The sequence below is a fragment of the Schistocerca cancellata genome, chromosome 8, assembly GCF_023864275.1.
Source record: "Schistocerca cancellata isolate TAMUIC-IGC-003103 chromosome 8, iqSchCanc2.1, whole genome shotgun sequence".
Classification (NCBI taxonomy): domain Eukaryota; kingdom Metazoa; phylum Arthropoda; class Insecta; order Orthoptera; family Acrididae; genus Schistocerca; species Schistocerca cancellata.
The window spans coordinates 269,111,761-269,125,617 of NC_064633.1; the positions used below are offsets into that span (position 1 = coordinate 269,111,761).

The 13,857-nt window shown below is 41.0% G+C and overlaps 1 protein-coding gene across 1 annotated transcript in view; it reads left to right on the forward strand.

Annotated features, from left to right (window-relative positions):
* Nucleotides 1–13,857, forward strand: part of LOC126095508 (uncharacterized) — a 346,398-nt gene that overhangs the window by 301,834 nt on the left and 30,707 nt on the right. The window lies entirely within an intron of this gene.

Sequence of the window (13,857 nt, forward strand, 5' to 3'; positions counted from 1 at the left end):
TGGAAAACTAAACTATACAGATAAACGGACTATCGGCACGCGCTGCGCAACTCTACTGTAGACCCCGATGAAAACGCACGAACTGTGTCTAGTAATACCCAGATATTCGAAAACCTAACTACCAAAGCACTCAGGTGAAACTACATAATTTGCCCCTGATTGTGAACTTGTAATATGTCACAAAATCGGTTTCCTTTCCAACGCAAACGAAAACACGACAACTGTGGCTATTATATATTAAATTTACAGGTAGAAACTCAAGAAACTAAACTATTGAACCACACAGATGATACAATAAAATTCGCTCCTGGTTAGGAACTCGTAAATGACACTTCCCTGTTGCTGCGTCTGTCTCGGCCGGCTACTGCTGCCTAACTGGCATAAGGTATGACAGCGGAGGGGCTTAACCGGGGGCGCGGCCGCAGAATCATTGACTCTGCCTGCCTGTTCCTCTTCTGTAATGATTTCGCTAGGCAGTGACCTCTCGGTTAGCGATTGCACGCAGCTCTAGGTCGCGGTCAACCTCTGAGACATCAAAACTAGGTCGAGCTGAGACAGCCCGTCAAAATTTTTAAAATATTGTAAAAATAGAGCGAAAACATGCATCGTCACTGGTTTTTAGTTAAAATATGCAATAACCGGTGAAAAGGAGCCAAATATGTAAATGCATATGCAACATGCAAATGATGACTGTGCCAGCTTTCTCACAACCACATTACTCCGGTCCAGTGGCTCGAAGAAAGGTCACACCTGTCTGTAGAAAGGGTAGCAGAAGGGATCCATAAAATTACCGTCCATTATCCTTGACACACATTTCTTGTAAAATATTGACATATTCTGAGCTCAAAAGCAACGAGGTATCTCGAACAGAATGATGTCCTCCATGCCAAGCAGTTTGGATTTCGGAAGCGTTGTTCATATGAAACCCAAATCGTTCTTTTCTCAAACTGACATCCTGAAAACCATCTATCAAGACAGAGAGAAAAATGTAGCATTTCTTGACTTCTGAAAAGCATTTGACTCAGTGCACAAACATGCTTATTACCGATAGTTGGATCGTGTGATGTATCAAGCTGAAGTTGTGACAGGATTGAGGGTTTCTTGGTAGGAGGGACAAAACATGTTATCTCGGATGGAAAGTGCTAAGTGACTTCACGTGTGTCCCAGGGAAGCGTGTCTGTTCGTGGTATATATTAATCGTGACAATACTAGTAGTAACCTCAGACTTGTCGCAAAAGATGCAGTTATCAGCACTGAAGCAGTGTCTGAAAAAGCTGCACAAATATTCAGGCGCATGTTAATAGGATTTCAAAATGGTACGGTTACTGGCAATTTGCTTTAGATGTTTTTAAATGTAAAATTGTGCACTTCACAAAACGAAAAAATGTAGTAAACCATAACTATAATAACAAAGAGTCACAACTGCAGTTGGTCTACTCATATATATACCTGTGTGAAACAATATGTGTGGATATGAAATGGAATGATCACATAGGCTCAGCTGTAGGTAAAGTAGTTTGGATTTCGGAAACATCGTTCGCTTGTAGAATATTAGGAAACTGCAACAGCGTGCAAAGGAGATTGCTTACAAAACATTCCTGTGACCTAGTTTAGAACATTGCCCAAGTGTACTGGATCCATTCCGAATGGGGCCTACTGAACGTATACAGAGAATGGCAGCACGAATGGTCACAGGTTTGTTGAGTTACGGGAGAGTGTCACGAAGATGTCGATGAAACTACCCTGGCATCTGGCAACTGTACTAAAATCTACTTTATCCATTTTATAGTTTAAAGAAATACTTTTTTAAATTTATTAACAAAAAATATTAACTTTTTTCTGCAGAAAATATTTTTTGTGAACTTCCTAATGGGGAAATATTAATGACTGTAGTACCTGAGGCAGCTTTTTTGTTATGCAGAGTCTCTGAAAATTTCATTCATTTATCTACGATAGTTTCTGATATAATGGGGCATATGTACTGAAAATTCTAGTTTCCGGGAAACTGATTTTAAAGAAAAAACTTTTGGAATTTGTTACTTACCGTTAATTAAAACTGTCCTGCTGCATATGATGGCCCTTCTTTGGCCTCTAGCAGGTCTTCCAGCTTCTTTTCCACCTTCCTGGATCTTTGTCTTGTCCTCTTGGCCATATTAGATGCAGACCTGTCTGCATCGGCTATCCTCATTTTATCGTAATGTTGCAGCCCAGTGATCATATTCTCACCAGGATTAATTCCCAGCTTTTTCAGTACCCGACACTTTCCAATATTACCATAATTGAATGTAATAACAGCATCATGAACTCCTAGTTTCATTGTATGCGTGCCTACAAATACAGTTTTAGGAAGGCGGTTCCAAATTATGCTGTTGAAACATTCATTTGGGTTCTGTGTCTGCCCATGCAGACATTTCCTTAGAAGGTCAGGATGAGCCAAGTCTCTGAAAACAGGTTTAATTGCTGTAATAACAGCAGCAGGAAGAGAATGCTGTTGAGAATAAGATTCTCCAGTTGCCTGGGCCCTATTGTATTTGCACCACGAATTTTCTCCTGATGGACACAATCCATTACATTGCTTATCATCAGTAGAGAACTTACGGAAGAATATGGCCCAAACATCTCTCTTCATTGCCTCCAAATTTTCTTTATTTCTCCTAATTGCCTGCTCACAGTATACCTGCAAGTTTTCTATAACAACTATTCGCAATCGCACTTGAACAAAACTAACCGCGTGTTTGAAAGCGTGTTGTTTACGAACAGCAGAAACAAAATAATACCGACCGATTCCATGGATAGACAACACACTCGGGAATTAAAAAAAAAATCCCTAACGTGCAATGTAGGGGATATAAAGCTCTGGAATATATGCAGAAAAGTGGGTAACAGAAAAGTGGTCGTGGCACATAAACACACGTGATAGGAAAATGCTCTTTAAATGCTTGAAAAGAAATTTTTCAGCAAAATCCTTTTCAGAGTACTTACATAAAACCTTACTCTATCGAAATATGATGAAAACCAAAAATCGATTTTTTTCGACCTGAACCACGGTGTGGTCCTCTTTAAAGACGCCATTATCAACACAGCTGTCTTTGGACGAGATCGTATAATAGGGATACAGAAGCTTGATGTACCTTCTGCGAAATGCAGAAAGACTTGGCAGGAATGTAGCCATTGTACATGATTGCTGGCGGTGATGGCCACAAGAATGTACGATCGCAAGAACCCCGGCTCCGGACGGTCACGTGGCAATACCGGGAGGGAAGACCATCGTGTTCGGCGTGTGACGTGCATCGTACTGCATCTGCAGCAGCAATTTGTGTTGTGACTTGGCAAGACAGCCAAGCCACTATGATTGGTAGCCGAAAAGCACGCGTTTAAGCTCACGCAGGCTGGCGTGAGGTCTGGAACGGGACAATGTAATTAATATAGCCAATAAGGTACGTTGCTGCTGGAATACTTAACTTAAATTCATAATTGGTGAACGTCGGTCTGACGGTACATGCATCGCAAGATAAATAGCAAATGATAATGGCGCCTTGCTAGGTCGTAGCAAATGACGTAGCTGAAGGCTATGCTAACTATCGTCTCGGCAATTGAGAGCGTAATTTGTCAGTGAACCATCGCTAGCAAAGTCGGCTGTACAACTGGGGCGAGTGCTAGGAAGTCTCTCTAGACCTGCCGTGTGGCGGCGCTCGGTCTGCAATCACTGACAGTGGCGACATGCGGGTCCGACGTATACTAACGGACCGCGGCCGATTTAAAGGCTACCACCTAGCAAGTGTGGTGTCTGGCGGTGACACCACAATTTGAGCAGCTGTTGGCATCACAGTTACACAACGAATTGTTACAAATCGGTTACCTCAAAGATAGCTCCGAGCCAGGCGCTCTGTATTATGCATTCCAATGACGACCGCAAACCACCACCATTTGCGACTTCAGTGGAGTCAAGCTAGAACTCATTGCTGGGCTGGGTGGAGGTCTGTTGTGTTTTATGCTGAAAGCTTGGTCCAACTCAGTCCCGGTGACGGCTGTGTGTTGGTTAGAAGACTGGCAGCTAACCTGTCAACGTGCTAGAATCACCGGAGCTACACTTGTCACTCTCGTGTAAATCCCACGCACCCTGACTGCAAATTTGTCGTCAGTCTGGGGATTCGACCTGTTGTGCTGCCATTCATGAACAGCATTCTAGGAAGTGTTTTCCAACTGAACAACGCTCGCCCACATGTTGCTATTGTAACCTAACACGATCTAGAGACTGTCGACATATTGCCTTGGACTGCTCGATCACCGGATCTGTCTCCAATCGAGCACCTATGGGACATCATCGGACGACAACGCCAGCGCCGTCCACAAATAGCATTCCTGTATTGAGTGACGAAGTGCAACTGGCATGGAACTCCATATCACAAACGAACATCCGGCACCAGTACAACTCAATGCATGCACGTTTGCATGCTTGCATTCAAATTTTGGCGGTTACTCCGGTTATTAAAGTACCAGCGTTTCACATTTGCAATGGCTTATATCGCGCTTACAATTACCAGTGATCTTGCAATGTTAACAACTTAAATAGGTTACCTAGACAAATGTATTCCCGAAATTTCATTACCGTACATTAATAATTTTTTTGTCATATTAACAGAATCTTCCGTCGGTTCTTGGTAGAACAACATTATAATAATAAATAAAAATCACCAGTTTGCTTTTGTTCTACAATATTATTTTTATTGCTAACCGGTTTTCGGCTTACAAGGCCATCTTTAGGCATTTACTGAGTATTATCACCAAAGAAGTTAAATGTTAGCAGACGACATTGGAAGAGAAGTAACACATCTAGAGTGAAGTAGAAACATACAGTGAGTAAAATCTTTGCAATTAAATAGTAAAAACTGAACAGTACATAAATAACAATGGAGTTGACAGGAAAACCTTTAGCACAAAATAAGAATAGCATGCCTACATAACAGTTTCTATTGATAAACAAAACTATTGAAATAAGATAAAATTAGTACTAGGCAAGGCTGCATCAAGAGGTATGAAACATGGAGAGTGATACACAACCAATTAAAAAAAAAAAAAGAAGAGACAGTTGTCAATGTAAATACAGAATACACGAGGAACTTAAGCCATATCAATACGATAAACAGAAATTAGTAAATGCAGGAAAATTGAGGTGTTTGAGGGAACCTACAGTTTGAGAGTGTGGTGGTACTGCATTTTAAGATTAACATTATAATCAAAGCAGTGGCTGTATACCAGTTTACATTAAATAAATGAGCAAAGTAAAATATGAACAGTATTTGATGAGACTTTACTTTGCTCATTTATTTAATGTAAACTGGTATACAGCCACTGCTTTGATTATAATGTTAATGTTAAAATGCAGTACCACCACACTCTCAAACTGTAGGTTCCCTCAAACACCTCAATTTTCCTGCATTTATTAATTTCTGTTTATCGTATTGATATGGCTTAAGTTCCTCGTGTATTCTGTATTTACATTGACAACTGTCTCTTCTTTTTTTTTTTTTTAATTGGTTGTGTATCACTCTCCATGTTTCATACCTCTTGATGCAGCCTTGCCTAGTACTAATTTTATCTTATTTCAATAGTTTTGTTTATCAATAGAAACTGTTATGTAGGCATGCTATTCTTATTTTGTGCTAAAGGTTTTCCTGTCAACTCCATTGTTATTTATGTACTGTTCAGTTTTTACTATTTCATTGCAAAGATGTTACTCACTGTATGTTTCTACTTCACTCTAGATGTGTTACTTCTCTTCCAATTTTTTTGTGTTGCGGTTTTTTCCATCTCTGTATATCTAAATGCAAGTAGAAACAGATATTTACGGAAAAACTGTGTTTGACAATTAGCAATCTTTATAAGCTTTCGTAGATAAGAAATAACGTATCAACGTAATAAAGTCAGCTCAAGTCTGGCTAAAATCTAGATGGCATCGAACATTTAATTACTTTAGAAAAGTTCCAAGGGCACTACATTAGTTATAAGTGTGCACTGAAGTACTGTACTGATCGTTTCCTTTCCTGTTCCACTCGCAAATAAGACTATATGCCTCCGAATGCGCCCTAATTTCTCGTATCTTATCTTAGTAGTCCTTATGTGCAATGTATGTTGGCGGCCGTAGATTTGTTCGGTAGTCCTCACATGCTCGTTTCATTTCATATAACTTTGCAACGCTTCGACCAGATATTTAAAGGATGTGACTGTGTCAAGCTGAACAATACTAATGCTTTCTACATTTAGCTTTAGCTTCCATTCATCACAGCAACTAGAAACTGTATCTAAGTCATCTTGTTTCCTCCCACAGTCACTCAATGACGACACCTTACCGTACAGCCCAGCGTCATCAGCAAACAACCACAGATTGCTGCCCCCCTGTCCGCCATATCATTTATGTATACAAAGAACAATAGCGTTCATATCAAACTTCCCTGGGGGACACCTAACGATACCCTTGTCTCTGAGGAACACTCACCGTCGAGGAAAGCATACTTGGATCTATAACTTAAAAAGTCTTCGAGCCACTCACATGCCTGTGAACCCAGTCCGTATGCTCGTACCTGCGTTTACAGCCTGCAGTGGGGCACCGTGTTGAATGCTTTGCGGAAATATAGAAATACGGAATCTGCCTGTTGCCCTTCATCCATAGTTCACAATATACGAGGTGCATTCAAGTTCTAAGGCCTCCGATTTTTTTTCTAATTAACTACTTACCCGAAATCGATGGAACTGGCGTTACTTCTCGACGTAATCGCCCTGCAGACGTACACATTTTTCACAACGCTGACGCCATGATTCCCTGGCAGTGGCGAAGGCTTCTTTAGGAGTCTGTTTTGACCACTGGAAAATCGCTGAGGCAATAGCAGCACGGCTGGTGAATGTGCGGCCACGGAGAGTGTCTTTCGCAGTTGGAAAAAGCCAAAAGTTACTAGGAGCCAGGTCAGGTGAGTAGGGAGTATGAGGAATCACTTCAAAGTTGTTATCACGAAGAAACTGTTGCGTAACGTTAGCTCGATGTGAGAGTGCGTTGTCTTGGTGAAACAGCACACGCGCAGCCCTTCCCGGACGTTTTTGTTGCAGTGCAGGAAGGAATTTGTTATTCAAAACATTTTCGTAGGATGCACCTGTTACTGTAGTGCCCATTGGAACGCAATGGGTAAGGATTACGCCCTCGCTGTCCCAGAACATGGACACCATCATTTTTTCAGCACTGGCGGTTACCCGAAATTTTTTTTGTGGCGGTGAATCTGTGTGCTTCCATTGAGCTGATTGGCGCTTTGTTTCTGGATTGAAAAATGGCATCCACGTCTCATCCATTGTCACAATCGATGAAAGGAAAGTCCCATTCATGCTGTCGTTGCACGTCAACATTGCTTGGCAACATGCCACACGGGCAGCCATGTGGTCGTCCGTCAGCATTCGTGGCACCCACCTGGATGACACTTTTCGCATTTTCAGGTCGTCATGCAGGATTGTGTGCACAGAACCCACAGAAATGCCAACTCTGGAGGCGATCTGTTCAACAGTCATTCGGCGATCCCCCAAAACAATTCTCTCCACTTTCTCGATCATGTCGTCAGACCGGCTTGTGCGAGCCCGAGGTTGTTTCGGTTTGTTGTCACACGATGTTCTGCCTTCATTAAACTGTTGCATCCACGAACGCACTTTCGACACATCCATAACTCCATCACCACATGTCTCCTTCAACCTTCGATGAATTTCAATTGGTTTCACACCACGCAAATTCAGAAAACGAATGATTGCACGCTGTTCAAGTAAGGAAAACGTCGCCATTTTAAGTATTTAAAACAGTTCTCATTCTCGCCGCTGGCGGTAAAATTCCATCTGCCGTACGGTGCTGCCATCTCTGGGACATATTGACAATGAACGCGGCCTCATTTTAAAACAATGTGCATGTTTCTATCTCTTTCCAGTCCAGAGAAAAACAATCGGAGGCCTTAGAACTTGAATGCAGCTCGTGTCACGTGAGAAAAGGGCAAGCCGAGTCTCGGATGGGAAATGCTTTCTAAAACTGTGCTGATTCGTGGACTTATGCTTCTCGGTCTCAAGAATATTTATTATATTCGAAATGAGAATATGTTCAAGGATCCTGTAGCAGCCAAAGTTAGAGATATTGGTCCGTAATTTTGCGGGTTCGTTCTTTTACCCTTCTTACATACAGGATTCACCTGCACATTTTTCCATTCACTTCGGACTTTGTGCTGGGCGAGAGGTTCGCAATAAATGCAAGCTAAGTGAGGGGCCAATGGTAGAGTACTCTTTGTAAAACCGAATTAGGATTCCATCTGGGCCGGGTGGCTTACTTGCTTTCAAATCTTTCAATTGTTTCTCTACACCTGATTACTATGTTGCCCATATGGGAGTCTGTCCAATGACCAAACTATGGTAGGTTTATACAATTCTCCCACGTGAGCGATTTCTTCAACGCCAAATTTAAAACTTCGGCCTTCGTTTTGTTATCTTGAACTGCCACACCCGACTGGTGAACAACAAACTGAATGGCAGCCATAGACTCGCTTAACAATTTTAAATACAACCGGGATTTTCTCGGGTCCTGTGCCATATCTTTTCCTCTAAGGTATGACTGTCGTACTTGTATAATTCGCGCATAGAACTTTTTACACACGCACGAATCTCTACTAACCTTTGCATGTCGTCATTTGTGCATTCTCTTTTGAACCGAGAGTGCATCAGCCTCTGCTTCATCACCATTTTCCGAATTTTGTTATTAAACCATGGTGGGTCTTTTCCATCCTTAATCTACTTACTGGACACATTACTGGCCAGACCCAGATTTACAATCTGCTTTAACTTTGCCCATGAATCCTCTGCGTCAAACTTACTTGAACTAAGTGATGTCAATTCACTGTCTAAGTGTGATGCCAGCAACTGCTTATCTGCTCAGAAACTTTCTCCTAGGCTTCTTGACCGATTTACTAACTTTCGTAACCATAGTTGCTATAACATCAAGATCGATAATCCTCCTTTCTATACTGATGTTGTCGATAAGGTCTGGCCTGTTTGTGGCTGCAAGGTCTAAGATATTTCCACTGCATGTGGGCTGCAAAACTAGCTGCTCAAGACAGTTTTCAGAAAACGCTTTCAAAAGCATTTCGCAGGACTGTCTGTCTGTACCCCCAGCAATGAATCCATAGACATCCGCCCTATATTCGGTAGGTTAAAGTCACCTCCAACTACTATTCTGTGATCTGGGTATTGATGCAATAATGACCGTAGACTTTCTGGGAATGACTGAAATACTGTCACGGAGGAATCAGGTGGCCGGTAAAAACATCCAACAATTAACTTGGTTTCACCTACACCTTTTATACGGTACCAGATAACATCACTTTCACACTCAACTTTGACCTCAATAGAGACAATACTTTTGTCAGCCGCAGTGAACACTCCCCCTACTATGGTCTCTAATCTGCCCTCCCGATATAAGTTCCAAGACTTGCTAAATATCTCAGAGCTTTCCACTTCGAGTTTCAGCCAGCTCTCGGTTCCAAGAATAATTTCAGCCCGAGAACTTCCCTGGAGGGCAGTAAATTCGGAAACTTTGTTACGAATACTTTGACAATGTTTTAATGGTTGATGTATATTTTAATGGATTTAATAAATCTAACATTTACAGACGTAGCTTAATGATGAATTTTTAACCACTTTTGATCAACTTCGGCTTTTCTTCGAATATTATGCTCGTTATGAAAGTTCTCCTATAAGTAGAACGTGCTATTTGTCATTGATAACAGGTGCATTTTTTCATTTGAGTGTTCTTACGAAAACTACAATCTGCTTTAAACGTGTATATATGTAACTTTATGTTTCACTCATAATACGATTCTGCAACGTTTGTGTTAAACTCAACTAGTGTGCAAACATCTGCTCAACTGCAGAACTTGTTAGGCCACCTCGTAAAGCTTACAACGACATTTAGTTTCAGAAAATCGTAGTAGTACCATATACAAGCTTCCTGATGCCGCCATCTTACCTCACCAAACATCAGACTCCCTATAAAAGGCCCATCTTTGCTTGTCTAGTAATGTACGTCTGCGGGTATACCCCCACGAGCAGTAAAGACAAGCGTAACTAGATTGGCAGAGACTCATCTTTTACTGAAGCCTGACGTTTGGTGAGGTAAGATGGCGGCGTCAGGAAGTTTGCGAACGGTACTACTACGATTTCCTGAAACGAAATGGCTTTGTAAACTTTACGAAGTGATCCAAACAAATTCTGCAGTTGAGCAAATATTTGTACACTAGTTGAGTTTAACACCGACATTGTAGAATCGTGAGTCGTGTTATGAGACATATATCAGGCTACATGTATACACTTTCAGAGCAGACTGTAAATTTCGTAAGAACACTCAAATGAATAAAGATACTTGTCATAGACCACAAACAGTACTTTCTACTTACAGGAGCACTTTCATAACGACTATACTATTCGAAGAAAAGCCGAAGTTGATCTGATTAAAAGCACATCACTGAGCTACGTCTGCTAATACTACATTGATTAAACCCCTTGAAATATAAGTGACCTATTTAAACACTGTCGGTTTTCAGATAAGACAAACTGTAATGTAAGTACTTATGCTTACATACAGTACAAAAGTAAAAACACGTAAGATGTTTCTTGTTACTCTTGCATTGAAACTTTTTCCTTTCCTTGTGTCTGCTGTACGAAAAATTACTGTCAAACATGATGCATGTATTTACCATTATGTCGAAATTCTAAAGGTAAGGAAGTTATATCAGTTTATCCTCATTTATTACGACTGTTTTATCAGTAATCAAACCGCTGTTTAAACGTCCTTTGCGCTCGCCGCCATATTACGAATCTACTGTGCTGGCTTCAGTGACACCAATGATAGAGGTAGGGGTGTAAATGTGGAAACGTGTGGGTAATGTGGAAACGTCTAGTATGTGGCCTGCAGAGTGCTGCATTGTAGCGGGGTAGCCAGAAATTGTTGCAATAGTTCCTTTTTGTCACGGTACAGGGTTAGCAGTCAGTTGAGCAACAGACGCCGCGACAATGATGCAGTTTATGTTCGCGCATTTTCTAAACCTTTATCGAGTTAAGTTTTGGTATTACATTTATCTACATACTTTGTAGTTATCTTTTCTTTACGTCTAATAGCTTATGAATGGAGGTGCATAGAAGGTTTTAGCAGTCGCTTGTCAACCTTAAATGGATAGTTGCTTAATGTAATCTACCGAAATTTAAAATGGCCATTATGTAGGTAATGTGGAAGCATACATACGACGGTATTGTGGAAACGTTTCCACAATACCAACATCAATTACATTACTTCCAATACGTTTGCGTCTGTTTCTAGATGCCACGAAAGCTAACTGATCGAAAACCAAGAGCTATTGTGAAGAAGTGGGATGCTGGAAACATGATTAAGGCTATAATAGCCTTAAGGGAAAAGCAGATGGGGTTAAGAAGTGCAGTAAAAGCTTTCAGTGTACCTCAGACGACACTTCAAAGGTTTATGCATAGTGACATGTCACCTGAAGAATGTGTTTCTTTGAGACTTGGACGTAAGCATGTACTACCTGATGCTATTGAGAAACAGTTGGTACGGTATCTTATTCAAATGGATAATCGCTTCTATGGCCTTACCAGATTAGATGTCAAGACATTGGTATATCAGCTAGCGGAAAGAAATAATATTAATCATCTTATTACTTCAAATGTTGCAGGTAGAGCTTTGTTTGGCCGTTTTCTTAGACGACACAGAAATAAACTCACAATCCACAAACCTCAAATCTCAAAAATGAGATCGACAGGAAGTGCAAAATGGCTAAGCAGCGATGGCTAGAGGATAAATATAAGGATGTAGAGGCTTATCTCACTAGGGGTAAGATAAATACTGCCTACAGGAAAATTAAAGAGACCTTTGGAGAAAAGAGAACCACTTGTATTAATATCAAGAGCTCAGATGGAAACCCAGTTCTAAGCAAAGAAGGGAAAACAGAAAGGTGGAAGGAGTATATAGAGGGTCTATACAAGGGCGATGTACTTGAAGACAATATTATGGAAATGGAAGAGGATGTAGATGAAGATGAAATGGGAGATATGATACTGCATGAAGAGTTTGACAGAGCACTGAAAGACCTGAGTCTAAACAAGGCACCGAAAGTAGACAACATTACATTAGAACTATTGACAGCCTTGGGAGAGCCAGTCCTGGCAAAACTCTACCATCCGGTGAGCAAGATGTATGAGACAGGCGAAATACCCTCAGACTTCAAGAGGAATATAATAATCCCAATCCCAAAGAAAGCAGGTGTTGACAGATGTGAGAATTACCGAACTATCAGTTTAATAAGTCACGGCTGCAAAATACTAACGCGAATTCTTTACAGGCGAATGGAAAAACTAGTAGAAGCCGACCTCGGGGAAGATCAGTTTGGATTCCGTAAAAATATTGGAACACGTGAGGCAATACTGACCCTACCGCTTATCTTAGAAGCTAGATTAAGGAAAGGCAAACCTACGTTTCTAGCATTTGTAGACTTAGAGAAAGCTTTTGACAATGTTGACTGGAATAGTCTCTTTCAAATTCTGAAGGTGGCAGGGGTAAAATATAGGGAGCGAAAGGCTATTTATAATTTGTATAGAAACCAAATGGCAGTTATAACAGTTGAGGGGCATGAAAGGGAAGCAGTGGTTGGGAAGGGAGTGAGACAGGGTTGTAGCCTCTCCCCGATGTTATTCAATCTGTATATTGAACAAGCAGTGAAGGAAACAAAAGAAAAATTCGGAGTAGGTATTAAAATCCATGGAGAAGAAATAAGAACTTTGAGATTCGCCGATGACATTGTAATTCTGTCAGAGACAGCAAAGGACTTGGAAGAGCAGTTGAACGGAATGGATGGTGTCTTGAAGGGAGGATGTAAGATGAACATCAACAAAAGCAAAATGAGGATAATGGAATGTAGTCGAATTAAGTCAGGTGATGTTGAGGGTATTAGATTAGGAAATGAGACACTTAAAGTAGTAAAGGAGTTTAAAATTTGGGGAGCAAAAAACTGATGATGGTCGAAGTAGAGAGGATATAAAATGTAGACTGGCAATGGCAATGAAAGCGTTTCTGAAGAAGAGAAATTTGTTAATATTGAGTATTGATTTAAGCATTAGGAAGTCGTTTCTGAAAGTATTTGTATGGAGTGTAGCCATGTATGGAAGTGAAACATGGACGATAAATAGTTTAGACAAGAAGAGAATAGAAGCTTTAGAAATGTGGTGCTACAGAAGAATGCTGAAGATTACATGGGCAGATCACATAACTAATGATGAAGTATTGAATAGGATTGGGGAGAAGAGAAGTTTGTGGCACAACTTGACTAGAAGAAGGGATCGGTTGGTAGGACATGTTCTGAGGCATCAAGGGATCACCAATTTAGATCACCAATATTAGAGGGCAGCGTGGAGGGTAAAAATCGTAGAGGGAGACCAAGAGATGAATACACCAGGCAGATTCAGAAGGATGTAGGTTGCAGTGGGTACTGGGAGATGAAGATGCTTGCACAGGATAGAGTAGCATGGAGAGCTGCATCAAACCAGTCTCAGGACTGAAGACCACAACAACAACAACAACATGGGGATGCCATTCTCGAGAGCAAACGGGTTCAACAAAGAGGCTGTAGACAAGTTTCTTGATATTTTGGAAGCTACGTACAGTAAACACTCCTTAAGTTACCTGAGGATTCAGATGAAGAGCCCAATGCACCAACTGTCTCTTCAGGTGAGCCGCATTTGGGTCTCCGAGTTGGGGAAGAAAAACCTACTGAAGAAGATGCC